Source organism: Ciconia boyciana, chromosome 21 (assembly GCF_034638445.1).
Source record: "Ciconia boyciana chromosome 21, ASM3463844v1, whole genome shotgun sequence".
Taxonomy (NCBI): Eukaryota; Metazoa; Chordata; class Aves; order Ciconiiformes; family Ciconiidae; genus Ciconia; species Ciconia boyciana.
Window position 1 is genome coordinate 3,581,126 of NC_132954.1, and position 13,989 is coordinate 3,595,114.

The 13,989-nt window shown below is 48.5% G+C and overlaps 1 protein-coding gene across 5 annotated transcripts in view; it reads right to left on the minus strand.

Annotated features, from left to right (window-relative positions):
- The window catches only part of PHACTR4 (phosphatase and actin regulator 4), a 68,043-nt gene extending 55,413 nt beyond the window's left edge, over nt 1-12,630 (minus strand). Inside the window, exons 1-2 of one of the 5 annotated variants that reach the window (XM_072884919.1) lie at nt 12,559-12,620; nt 11,816-11,867 (exon numbers count right to left, since the gene is read on the minus strand). The gene's annotated coding sequence lies outside the window, so the exon portion shown is untranslated. Of the gene's footprint in view, nt 1-11,815; nt 11,868-12,558 lie in introns of those variants that run through there. The other 4 variants (XM_072884922.1, XM_072884921.1, XM_072884927.1 and 1 more) reach the window with 4 other exon arrangements.
- Between the last annotated feature and the right edge of the window lie 1,359 nt (nt 12,631-13,989).

Consider the following 13,989-nt stretch of genomic DNA (forward strand, 5'->3'; position numbering starts at 1 on the left):
CAGATGGGTCAGGGAGCTCCAGGGAAAGGCAGCCCATGAACCGAGCTCTAACCGCTCTGCAGCAGGGACTAGCTCAGACCACTCAACCTTAACACTTTCCTAGCTCCATCCCGGTTTCAGCAGCCAAAGAGAACGTAGTGACTGCTTTCTTCAACTGCCCTCCCCATCACTAAGACTTCCTTTCAGTCTTGGATTAGGTCTGGGTATTAACTATCTTGCTGCAGAGTCAAGCTTTGAGTAGCTTTTACCATTGCACAAACTAATGAGGTCTTTATGTCACATACCTGTATTTGCAGCAGAGAGAGCGCACCACAAAAAGAACCAAAGCACCCCGATTTCCCTGATGTCTTGCAAAAATATAACATAGTAGTGCATTTGGGATAAAATAAGCTTTTTGTCAGGAGAAAGCATTCATCTGTGTGAGCCAAAGGAAAGAACAGGCTTCCCACAAAAATTAACAGGCCTGAGGAAAAGCCCCCCAGGAACAAATCATCCTAGCCCTGCAGAGTTCAGCATAGCTCTTCCATGCCTGCAGCGTCACAGCTTTTCGGGTTAGTTTGAACTGAAAACGAAACTGAAGAAACAACTAAACCTGAAAGCTTCCTTGAGGGAGCAATTCAGTGGCAAGCACCAGGTGAGGGCACGCAGGCACAACCACCACACACAGACCAGAGCAATTGCACTTGAACCCCAAAATAGCTCCACGAAGAAGGCAAGGAAAGCCGTAGTTTTGCAGGCGTTTGGCAGGGCACGGAGCAGCTCTGCCTGCCCTCCTCTCTGCTGGCATCAGGAATCTCGCTGAGCAGCTGACCCCAGACAAAACCAGCCTGGTGCAGAAACAGCCGGTTTTAATCCAATTCAGTTCCTCAATTTGTTTGTCATGTGGCCCACAAACAGTTGTTTGAGTATAAGGGCAGGGAGTGCACGCACAGGACCTCTTCTGCAGCAGCTATAGCAGTTTTAGATGTTTACACAGCTGCAACCCAAAGCAGGGGTCTCACACCGGAGAGCACAGTCTGCTGTCACAGGGAAGGGGTAAGACTGGGTTAGGAAGGCATCAAGTCAGGCTTCCCAGCACCACAAACAGGCTTGAAAGATCTGACATGAATCATCAGATCCTGCCCACTCCTCTATTCCTTTTTCCACATGAAACACCAAAGGAAAGGTGCCATCCTTATCTTTTTCCATGCTGTTTGAGTCAGATCACCAAGCCATGAGTATCTATGCTAGATACTCTCAGAGTATCTAACATTGTGACAAAATGGGACTTGTTTTCTCATATTTATAAGATTGAGATACCAATCTATTACTGCTACAAACCTGTTACTAAACTCTTCTGACACACTTAGGAGCAAAAACCTGAAACGCCAACAGATCCCAATGCACCAGGATTTGCCAGCCCCAGGTTTTGACATGAGCAGGACCTTGCTGTTCATAACCCAAGGCCAGGTGTGACCCAGGAATTCCAGTTCAACCAGTTCCACCCTTTCTGCCCCTCATTTCTCCCATTTTCTTGGAACAACAGACAGCAACAAAACCCTACCCCAATCTACACCGGAATAAACAATTCATTGTAAACCAAAGCCACCTGCTCCCCCGCACAATTAAAAGCATCTCCAAATTCCAGCTCTCCCTCAGCCAGCACAGACAGATGGACACAGGAGGCACGGCACGGCACAGAAAGCCCACTCCACTTCCAGCAAAGCCTTTGTACTGCAGCCGCCCGAGACACAAAGCCTAATGGCAGAGTCTGCCTCCACAAGAACTGTTTTGTTAAGGGATCACAACATAAATCAGCAATCCTCCAGCCACAAAAACAGCTCAAACTCACATGTAGGCCAATTAAACTTGCAATCTGCTAAAACACACATGCACTCTCTCTGACTTCTGGGGACTGTCTCTCTCAAATGGCAGATCAGGTCCCGCAATCTTGATGACATATTACCTGCTCCCAATGTCCCCAGATAGCAACAATAAATGTGACTAAATTTAAAAGGCAATGGCTCAGTCATCACCACAGACAACTACAGATTTTCACTTTCTTGCACACCCTCCTCCCTTTCAATACCATGTTACAGGAAGGAAATAACCCCTTTGCAAAGGAAGCGATAGCCCTGAGAGCAGGCAATAAAGTGCTGAAATGGGAGCCGATCTCCTGCCTTGCTCACTCCTGCAGGATCTGCCCCCAACATCATGATCCCTCAAGTCTGCAGGTATTTAGGCTAGACCTGGATTCTCAGCAGGAACAGGGCTGCACTATGCAGACGAAGCACCTGGCCACCAGTGACTGCCAATTACTCAAACAGATACTTGCTGCTGCCTTTGCCAAGACAGAAAATCAGTGCGAGAGGCCGTTCCCGTAGCACTTTGCGATGCACACCAAGTACAGCAGGCACCAGAGACCGAATCTCCTTCCCTTCTCCCCTACTTGTGGTCCCCATGTGCTGTTCAGCAAGTCTGGCCATCTGCAGTACACCTCCATTTGAAACAGTGGCTATTGACAGGACCAGATTCCCGGCGTGGTTAATCATTTCCCCAGCAGACCCACTACGCCATAGCTCCCAGGCCCCTCGGGAAGCTGCGGCCAGCACAGCAGCAACCCGCACCCAGGCAGAGCCCTCATTCACCCACGCAGCACTGCCCTCGGTGCCAGCCTCCCTCTCCACACCCCAAAAACAAGGGGAAGAATTTGTGAGCGCGGTGCTGTGTGGCTCACGTTGCCTAAGCACCAATTATTCCAGTCCCCTCAAGCGTACAGAGAGCTCTATCCACAAGACGCATCCTATCAGCACCGCTCAGGAACTGTTTCTGTTAACTTTTGGCTTTCAACTCGGAATTCTTTGAAGAAAAATGCTAATATCCTTTAAAAAAAAAAAGGTTCACCGACCCAAAACCAAAGACTCATTGCTCTTATGAATCACACAACGTTATTTCTCCTGCCCGTCAAAACAGAAATGTCTCACCTTGCAAAACAATTGCTGTGGTTGCCTGGGCTCACAAAAATCTATCCCATCTGTTAAAAAGCTGAGTGCACTGAATGAAACTATTTGACAAGCACTCTGCTAAAAGACAGCAAACATTTCACCCCACAATGGCTACTTCAAACACAGTCAAACAGCACTTGCAAGGCAGCTCAGCTCGGTTAGTATCAGCCATCAGAAAAACAGCTTTCTAGCAAGTAATTCTTTTAGAAGACAGAGCCTGTGGAGACACTGAATTTAAGACTCAAGCCTGCAACTGTGAGAAAGCTCCACAAATGCAGGTTTAGAAGATCTCACATCCCCACTACTACAGTCAGCAAGCAAGGACCAAACTGTTTCTGCCTTCAGCGCTGTAACAGAAAAGGTAAATAATCCAGGACCTCCACTTCACCTGCAAAGTCTCTGCGGAACAGGAAAAGCTTCTCTGATCTCCGACTGCAAGGGACAGGCGTGGAAAGGACACCTACAATAATACAGGAGCTAATCACCACGGAGGGTGAGACACTAACACCGCTGATGCTGGCATGCACCACCCCAGCTCCTCATGCTCCACATTCCCAACTGCTTTACTGGTCATTTTTGAACGGCAGTTTAACCCCAAACATGATTCGTCTTGGGGACAGGGGCAAAAGTCAGTCTGCTGCTGGTGAACGCAGCACACAGTAAGTTAAGCGCAATGATTTTTAACCAGCATCTCCCTGACATACTGTTGGCAACGGACACGTTCTCCTTCTGTTTAATGCTGATACAAATCCATTCCCAGCAGACTCCTATTTCAACTGCCCTCGTTGTCAGTGGTAAATCACATGCCATATGAGAACCACAATTTTGGACGAGAAAGCTTTACTTGCTTTTAAAGCGTTCATGCTCAAAAGGGGTGCAAGGATGAACAGAGTGGACGATCCATGCAGGCCAACAACAGCACAAGCCATCACGCTTTTCCGAGAGCAACCACTAACACCAACTTCAGAGGAGGCTTTGTTGAAGCCCAACTCATTAGCAGCATAGTCAGCCATCCCAGAAGCGCTGCCCACTGAGGACCTATTCAGTTAATGCACTTCTCCAGGATCAATGTTGTGCTCCAAGTTCAAGAATGCGCCAGATTTTTATAGGACACGAGAGCAAGACTACATGTGGCTTTAAATACACAAAGAAACACTATCCACTGCATTATCTTGATTATGCAAATCAAAACCCTTGCTACTGGCATTAAGAATGAAGGCTCGAATAGCTTCCTGCAGCAAAGTCACCTTGGAAATACCTAAGAATTTGAGCTTTCAGTAAGACAGGACTAAACTGCAGCTGTAAAGACTGTCCCAATAACTTATGAGCCAACAGATACTGTCAAACCCCGAGGGAACGATTTGTGGAGAGCACTGTCATCCACCTGTATATGATCAGGTAGTTCTACTATCTTAACTGATAATCAAAAGGCAGTAAGCTAAACATCTCGCACCAACATAAAGAATCCTACTCTTTGCATTTACTTAGCAATGCAGCCACACAGCACAGTACAAACAAACCTAAAGAAATGCTCATGCCAATTATTAAAAGAGCTAGAGTTGTTCCAATATTCATTACACGCGCCACAAATGCCGAATATCCTTCAACATTAGTCACCTATAAAAATGACTCTGATCAGTAGAACACGTTAATGAATCGGCCATAATATTCACGAAAAATCCGCAATGAACTGAAAGTGAACTCCACCCTCTTGTTAAAGATTTAACTGCTATAGAAACTATGATTAAATATACAGGGCCATGAATCAGCTACCTGAAATGAAGGTATGCCTCGGCAATCGTGGAAGTGCCCAGCACTAGCAGGCAGACTGACACTTTGCTCAACGACAGCCCCCCCCAGCATCCCAAAACTGCAGCATCGTGCAGACGAGCAGCTTTAAGACACTTCACAGTTCCCATGAACATTTAATCTTTCCTACCTTTTGGGTTGTTTGGTTTAGAGGGATTTTTTTTTTTTTTGGCAGTGCTCAAAGCTTCACGTGCTCATTACAGGAACAGAACGAACAGTTTCCAAATCCACTTTGACACAACTGGATAAAGCACCTAAAACCAACCCCCAGATGCCTCTGGACCAGCTGTGTCTCGCCACAGCACTTCCAATCAAGCCCACAGAAAAGCTGGAGGAAGATGGCAGGGCTTACAAGCAGTTCCCCTGTCTAGAGTCTGAACAAACTGGATTTAAAAGAGGTTTAATTTTCCCAGAGACTAATGCTCTCAAATCAGAATAAATCCTCCAAAAGAAGAGATTATCCATAAATTTACTAGTTAGAAATGTTAATATACCCAGTGTTTATGCAAGGACTGCTGCTCTCTCCATGCAAGAGCATCACCTATACAATTTTATATCAAAGGAGAAACAGATTTCTGCTCATTTCTCCCCCCACCTCCCTTTCCACGCTGAAATGTAGCACAGCAGCTTTATAAATACCACTTCCCAAGAGCAGCAGTAATTTACTGAAGAATCAAGGCAAACTTGTCCCTATTACACTAGGAAAGCTCTGAAAAATCCTCCCCTGCAAAGGAACTTAACACAGAAAACAAGATCCACAGACGGAAAAGTCCAGTGTGAAACCTGGAAAAACATTCAAATAAAAAAACCGCAGAACTAAAACTTCAAATTACATGTTCACAAAATATAGGATATGGTGCAAATTAAGAAACAACTACTTGAACACTACTGATTCAAGCAGGGCACAGCAGCAATACCCATCTGCATTGCCGGACTTACCCAACACATACCTGCTACTCAGACAAATGCTTCCTCCTGTTATTCATATTCTGTTTACTAAAGGCCCCATCTACACACAGTACGACACGTAGCATGATGGGACCCAGACCAGCATAACCTGGCTGCTAATTATAGCCCTTAAGGTTGATATGCATTAATACGTCCCTCTAGCTATGAACACGAGTATGATTACGCCCTCACTAAGCACATGTAATCTTAGAGAGGAGAGACAGGAGGATGAAACAGGTCCAGGAACAAGTGACTTGCCTGACATCAAACAGCAGGAAATTTTAGCTGGGAGCTAAATTAGGCCTCCTGTCCACCCCAGCCTCCTTATTTTCTCTGTACTCAGTCTAGTTGATAGCTAGACAGAACCCAGTCATTAGAATACAGATTGAAGGCTTCGTTTTGAAGCTAAAAGCAGATGAGAAATAGTACTGATTAATGTAATCACTAGCGTCAAATTGATTTTGGATATCCAGCAGTCTCACAGCACTCCCTCGTTCTACTTTCCAAGCCTGATGTGTTCACACACGTTTCTGCATGCCTAATGCTAGTGACCGGACTGCACGCACTGCAACGTGTTCAAGACACCTCCATTAATCTTGAAAATTCCCTGATTTCTTTCTACCAGATGCATTCTGTGCAAGCCCACCAAGACCCCCCAGAGAAGCTGGATACTTTCTTAATGCTCCCAAATAACAGCCTCACTGGGGGAGGTACGGAAGGAGCCAGCCTGAAGCGAGATGTCAGCAACAGCAACTGAGCAGCCCATGCGTGAGCAAAGTTTTCCAGCCCAGGAACTTCCCTCCCTGCAAACCCTATTTATCTTCATATTCAGGGGGGAAAAAAAAATCCAGTAGTTATTAGACAAGTGAAACAGAACAATAACAACAGCAAAACACACTTCTTGTAATGTTAGGTGTCAGATTGAGTTAGCAGATATGAATTTTCCTCAAGTTTCCCCGCTCTGCCAGTGCTGGCCCTCTATGAACTGTCTTCACGTTGTTCAGAACAGGTAACAGAAAAGCCAGATGGCCTAAAGCCATAGCTAATTTCAAAACTGCTGTAAAAGAGCACAAGCCAAGAGAGCCTGACAGCACTCATTTGACAATTCCACCCAAAGGTTGATACGACTCTAAAAAGGTGCAGCGGAGCCAAGAGAAATCGTGTTTAAACATGCCTGCAATCTCAGTTTTTTCTGTCAATAATTGTGGGACTGTATGTTAAAAATTGATTTGGAAGTACAAGATGAAAAATTCTATGACCTTGCTCACCTCTGGCCCTGATCCACAGCCAGGAAGAGCAGGATACAGTGCTTATATCCTGCTCCTAACTTCATCTAATTTAACTCCCAGCACAAGGTAGATGCAGTTTCAGTGGCCCTACAGGGAATGTGCCACTTCTCACCAGCTACTAATCAAAAAATTTAAGTAAATGAAAAAGACTTTGCTTCTAATTATTTGTTCTCTCTTTTTGGCATCACGCGAACAACCTTTACAGAGGAACAAACCCGAATGGACTTCACAGCCCTTTTCCCACTTCTGCCGTTTCCCACCTAGCAGTAAATTACACCTGGTTTGCAAGAGACAGGCTAGACTTAACATCCCCAACAATAAAAGACCAACCTTGCTAGCACAAATCAGCCTATCACTTATTTCAGTAATTATTATCCTCCTCCTTCTAGGTCCTAGCTGATAAAGATAACCTAGGCAGCACAAGGTCACTCCCTACAGGAGCACAAATCAGTAACTGAAATTCTGTGGTCCATCCAGATTTCCACTATCAATATTGCAGCAGAGCAGCTTTAAAAATGCATTCCCAGAGAACCTGAGGCAGCCTGTTCAGCCAGCAAACACCAGCCCAAACCCTCTTAGCCCTGCTTCTATCCCTGCGTAAACCCGCTGAAGTCTCTTCTGCACAAGGACACAAAGGCTCCCTGGTAATAGCTGTACCTGCAAACCCGCTTCCTGCGGATCTTGGCAGTACACCAAACCTGCAAAAACTTTTTAGACAGCTCTGGAGATGAGAGTAATCAATAACATACCACCAGCAGCACTTTTATGCGTCTGCAGGGGAGCTCTTGCCAAGGCAGAAATAATATTGATAGAAATCACACTTCCAGCAGGCACTGCTAGAACAGCCAATTACCCCAGATCTATACCAGCGAATTTAGTCGGTGACAAACATTACTGATTTGACTTTAAGTAGGAGAGAAGAATTAGACAAGAGAACACAAGCTTCACAAAGGCATGCGAGTACAGCAAATGCCAAAGTCCCCTTAAAATTGGCTTAGACAGTTACATGCTTTGTTCAAAGCTCAAATTCTCCAAAGGCGACGACCTTTGGCTTTTCCCCCATCCATAAGCACCTCTGGAAACTTCACCTCCATGAGCCCAGTCTCCGCAAACCCATTGAGACATGGCTTGCGATCCTAACCCCCTACGTGAAGGCCACGTCTAGCAATAACCTCTTTTTTTGCTAAGACACCCTCTGCAACGTGGTGTTTGTAACACTGAGATCCCTGAGCATGCCCCGGTGCTAAACACTGTGCAAACACCAAACAAGACAATGCCTCTCGGACTTTGATCCAAGTTTACAAATCAAGGCTTCTCAGTAGGACTCAGGCCAAATTTTTCTTGCTTGCACCCTTAAAAGCCAACTGTCTTCAGGGGAGAAAAGGAGGCACGTTCAGAGATTCACCCCTCCCGCAGACAAGTGTAAGGCAATGAAGGAAGCCTGTAAGGGGCTGCCTCCGGTTTAAAGTCAATGGTGGGGATTAATCTTGATGGATTTCAGACAACTAAGTCTATGGCAACACAGCTCTAATTAAGGGGTTCACGTTTGTGGACTGGTTAACTAAAGGAAAACCTGGCTGCCAGTACCTCGCTTGTCTGCAAAGAGGTTCATACTTTGAGTGGAAGCCGGAGCTGGCAAAGTGAAAAGGTTCAAACCCTCTAGTTTAAGTGCCGTTAGACTTTACCAAAGTCCAATGATCTTTACCAAATCTGTTTCAAAAGGCACGCAGCTGGAATAGACTAGGACCTTAGTGCAGGAGCTAGAGAAGTGCCAGACTTGCGCAAACCGACCTCATCAGTATGCACCTTATTTTGCCCCATGACATTCAGCAGACATGGTTAATTAGTTCGTGATAATGCATTGCCCATCATGACTTCTGAACTTAGCTGTGCAGCTGGTAGGTAAGCAATTCTTAACCGTGTTTTGTAATCAGCATGCCAAAAGCACAAACACAAAAGAATAAAGTTAACAGACTGTTTACCCATTCCCCCCTCCTCCCTTTGCTGCTGCTAGCCAACGGCTTGGGGGGAAAAAAAAAAATAAAAAAAATCTATTTCCAGGATTCAGCAGAGAGAAATCATTTGGACTGCTCTCAATTTTCATATCTTTGCGACCGGTGCTTCATGTTATTTCACACAATTCATTCAGTTACGAGATGAAGCCTGTTCCTTTGGCTAATAGCATTAAAAAGCCTCTCTCGAGATAATTAGCCCTCCCTCCCCCATCCCTTCCCCAGTGCAATGTGGAAAGAGCATACAGTCATCAGTAAACAAAGAAATTCAAACAGTGTGACAACCGGGCTGTAGCTGGGGTCGAAAGCTGCCTCTCACCTCCATATCTCAGCACAGCTGATAATCAAAAACAAGTCGACACCACAAGCAATAGAACCAGCAACACAAGAGTATGTGTAGATTAACAGCTTCGTCATTTAGAAATCAGGAAAACAGCAATTCCTCATTTGCAAGGAGCATAAATACCAATGCGGAATTAGTCATCGCTAGAGGTTTTGCATGGTCACCTTCCAACCCCGAAAGATTGACCCGAGTCATTCAAAAACAGCAGATAAGAACCAGAATCGGGAAATCTGCAGAATTGGCTTATGATCCCAAGCCTGTCATCCAGCCATCGGCAAATCACACCCAGCCATCGGCAAATCACACCCAGCCATCGGCAAATCACACCCAGCCATCGGCAAATCACACCAACCTCCACACCTCAGTTCCTTATGAGATACAAAAAGTCCTCCAGGGCAGAGAAAAACTAAGGACAGTCACCATTTGGAAAGCACTTTGAGACCCTCAGCTGAAGACTGACAAAATTCTATGATTCTATACACTGACTCCTCACCTGGAATCTGCCCTTGGATTTGGGGGCACAGTCTGGAAGGAGTTAAAAACCCCCAGCCAGAGCCAGCCGAGGGTATGACTGCTGGCTGGTGCCTTCACTGCCTGACTAACGCGTGACCCCACAGTGCAGAAAAGAACTGGAAATAGTTATCACCACAGCATTGACAAGTCAGCAAGAGCTACTAATTAAATGATAAAAATAGATCACTGAAAGGGCTTTTTTTCCCCTTGACACAAAGCCGAGGCCTAACGCTGCCGCAGTTGTACATCCATTAGTTTTCCATGGGCTCCAAACCCTCTGGCAAAAAAAAAAAAAGCATTCTCACACTCACAAAAAACCTACCCGGCACTTGTATGCAGAAAATACCAACTAAAAATTAGGGAATTGATTCTGAATGAGATGGAGCATCTCTTCACTACACACACTCCACTCCCACCTTTAATGGGAGCAGGAACAAGACAACATCTTTGCCCACAACAGCCGTACCAGCTTCCTTGCACTCCCTGGAGCCCAAAGTTCTGGTTTTGCCTGAAAAATGAACATGTTTTGAGGTGACCCAGATGACCCCAAGGATACCTGCAACTTGCTTCGTGCATGGCATCACTCAGACCAGTGACAAAAAGCTAGTATCAGTGCAACTTCCACCATTGCGTGGGTTTTGCTTTAAGCCCCCCCTCTCCCACTCCCTGCCAGACACAGGTTTTGTACAGCTCGTAACTGAATATTCATCACCAACTAATAGACCTGCAGGAACTGCAGTGTCAGCGATTTTTAATACATATAATGCCCCAACACATGCCAAACACAATGAAATTTGATCAAAATAGAAGCCATTTGTTTAAATACAAGTGATTTGGCTCTCAAAACTGTCATCAAATTAAACTGGAAATCAAATTAACCAGTGATTGAATGAAGTAGAAGGCTGTATAATCACAGATTACTGATCCGGCGGCATGAAAACAAGGATGCAATCACATTCCCCTTGTTTGTGGCAGCCTCTCTGCAGTGCCCCGTACTCCCAATGGGACTCCCCCTCCCCATCTTCCAGGACTTGAAGATGCTCTGTGCCTCAGATACAGCTCATCCAGCCATTGCTTGGTAGTCCAGAAAGGAAACGTTCCTTACAAAAACACCCTGTGAGGTATTATCTGATCACAAAGCCAGCCCTGTGAAAAGTACAAGCTGACACACTTGAAACCACACGAATTTAGGACAGACCAGCGCAGTCATTTCCAGCACTGTTGGGAAGAACAAGTTTAAACCTACTCTGAATGGGAAAAGGGGTTTGTTACCATCACCGTCCAAGGTATTAACTTCAATTGGCATAACAGTGTGCCAACCAGGTTCCCTCATAAGCAGCCTCATTTTGGCTTTATTTCCCTCTTTTTTGCACTCTCATTTGAAAAGGAATTTAAACTATGTAAAGTTACAATTTTAAGTCTTGTCTACTCTTAAAACTAACGTGGATTCATTTAAACAGTACGTTTGAAGAGCAACAGGCATTTATACTGACATCACAGCAGGCAGAGGAATTTAATTACACTCCTGTGCAACTTCTACAACACTAGCACATCAAGGTAATGCAGCTGAACTGATCCTTTACCCACCAAGAATGGACCACAGAAAACTTCGACATTCCCCTTCCTTTGCGAGCAAACCTGATTCTGCCCAGGACTTGCTGATGTTCGGATTTTTCAAAGGCAAGCTTCAAGTTTAAAACGCACTCCTGTAGAATTCAAGGCTTCTTTACGCATTAGAGAAGCAATCACAAGCATTCCCCCTTCTCTTTCTAGGCTTGTGGAAGCAACATTTAAACATCCTCACGTTTGAGAAGAGGAGCCTTTTAATTCATTTCAGCCTCGATTAAGCACCTTCTCACATCACACACTTTTTTTTCAGCACCCTCAGCCCCAGAGGAGCACCAAGCCCTCACCTACCTTCACCTGGACAAACACAACCCAGTGCAAGGCAAAGCGGTAAATAATTCATCTGCACGCAAACAGAAAGAAAGAACAATTAAACGAGGAAGCACAGCAGGGACGTTTCAAATTTCAGCCAACATTAAGACAGAACAGATCAAACAAAGAAATACCAAAGGGGCTGCCTCAGAAAGAGCTTAAAGAAAGGTGAAAGCGCTCTCACAGAAAGCAACGGGACGGAGATTAAAAACCAGGTTTTACTTTCAGTCACAGCCCAAGCCCTTCAGAGGACAGCAGTGCACCCAAGTGCGCTGCCGCCTGTGTTGTTTTAAAGCAGGTTTCGAGCATGAGTTTGACCTGCGAGCCGGCTCCGGAGGAGTTTCCCCGCCGAGGAAGCCCCCGGCCGCGGGAGGCCCGGCCCGGCCCGCCTGCAGAGCCAGCCCAGCGGGCAGAGCCCCAGCCCCCAGCCGCCGGGGAGCTCCGGGGGTCCCCGCCGGGCCAGGCGGGCAGAGCCCGGCCCGAAGTGAGCCTTGGCCCCCGTCCCCCCCTCCGCTTCCCCTCACGGACCCCCCAGCGCTCACCCCACACCGGCCCCCCCGGCACCCCCACACAGGCCCCCCTCACCCCCCGCCACCCCTCACAGCCCCTCGCTCACACACCGCCCCCCACCCGGAGCGCTGCCGCCGGGGAAGGGAGAGGAGAGGGGCCGGGCCGAGCCTGGCCACCCCCCGGCGGGGCTCCCCCGGGCCGCCCGCCCTCACCTGCTGCCCGCGGCCGCCGGCTCCCTCCGCCGCTCCCGGGCCGGCCCCGCCGGAAGCCTCGGGGGAAAGGGGCGCGCGGAGCATGCCGGGAGTTGTAGTCCACTCGCCGGGAGGCCACGCCCCCTCACGGCATGCCACGCCTCCCGCGGTAGGACACGCCCCCTCGCCGCGGAACGGGGCAGTGGGAGGGACGCGAAGGGGGGTCGGGGGGCCGTGGGGTTTGGGGGGTTGTGCTGGGGTGCTGGGGGTGGGGGTGAGGGAAGCCGTGGGAATTTGGGGTGGGAGGTGCTAGGGTGCTGGGGGGGGGTGGAGGGAGGCTTTGGGGTTACAGGGTGACAGGGGTCATGGGGGTTTGGGGTGGGGGTGCTGGGGGTGAGGCTTTGGGGTCCAGGGATGAGGGGGTCGTGGGGGTTTGGGGTGGGGGATGATGGGGTGCTGGGGTGGGGTGAGGCTTTGGGGTTGGGGGTGAGGGGGCTGTGGAGGTTTGGGGTGGGGGAGATGAGGTGCTGGGGAGCATGGGGTGAGGCTTTGGAGTCAGGGGGTGATGGGGTGCCCTGGGGGGGGCATTTGGGGTCGGGAAGGATTTGGGGTTAGGAGGATTAGGGGTCGGTAACCAGGTGCTGCGGGAGTTGGGGTTGGGGGATCTGGGGGCCAAGAGGGTGCTGGGGTGCTGTGGGCGGGGATTTGGGGTCAGCTGGGGCATTGGGGTGTTGTGAGGTGGGGGTCTTGGGCCAGTTAGTGCAGCACTGCAGATGGAAGGATTTGGGGTGACATGGGGTTTTGGGGTCAGTCGGATAGCAGGGTGCTGTGGGGTGGGGACTGGGGACCAGGTGGGATACGGGGTGCTGCCGGGTGGGGACTTGGCATCAATTAGGGCATCGCGTGGAGGGATTCGGGGCGGGGGGAAGCTGGGGCCGGTGTGTCCATGGAGTGCCGTGGGGTGGGGTATTGGGGGGCAGTGGGGAGAGTGGGAGTGAGGTGTGGGGTGAACCGGGGATGACGGGTGAGAAAAAACCCTACAAAAGTCATCTCCCACCTGGGCTGGGCGTTGGGGCAAGCCCCCTCCCCTCCCCGCACCCCAGCCCCGGCGGGGCTATGGCACGGCTCCAAAGGGACATGACGCTCTTTACACCGTCACCGACCTCCACGTGAGTCTGTCTGATTACTGGGGCGAAGATTTTACTCTCTAATTGTTCAAGTTCGCTTGTACAACTTGAACAAGCTCGTTCGCTTGTTTGCTTGTCCTGGGGAAACAGGGTGACGCATCCTCGTCCCCAAACGGGCTCTCGGGCAGCAGGGCACGGCCGGGGTGCGGGGAGCAGGGGCAGAGCCACCAGTACATCCACGAGGCATCGAACCCCACTGCCCCTTCCCTTTCCCGGTGGGCGATTGCCCTAAATCACGGGGCGAGGGGTTTTATGGGGCCACTGG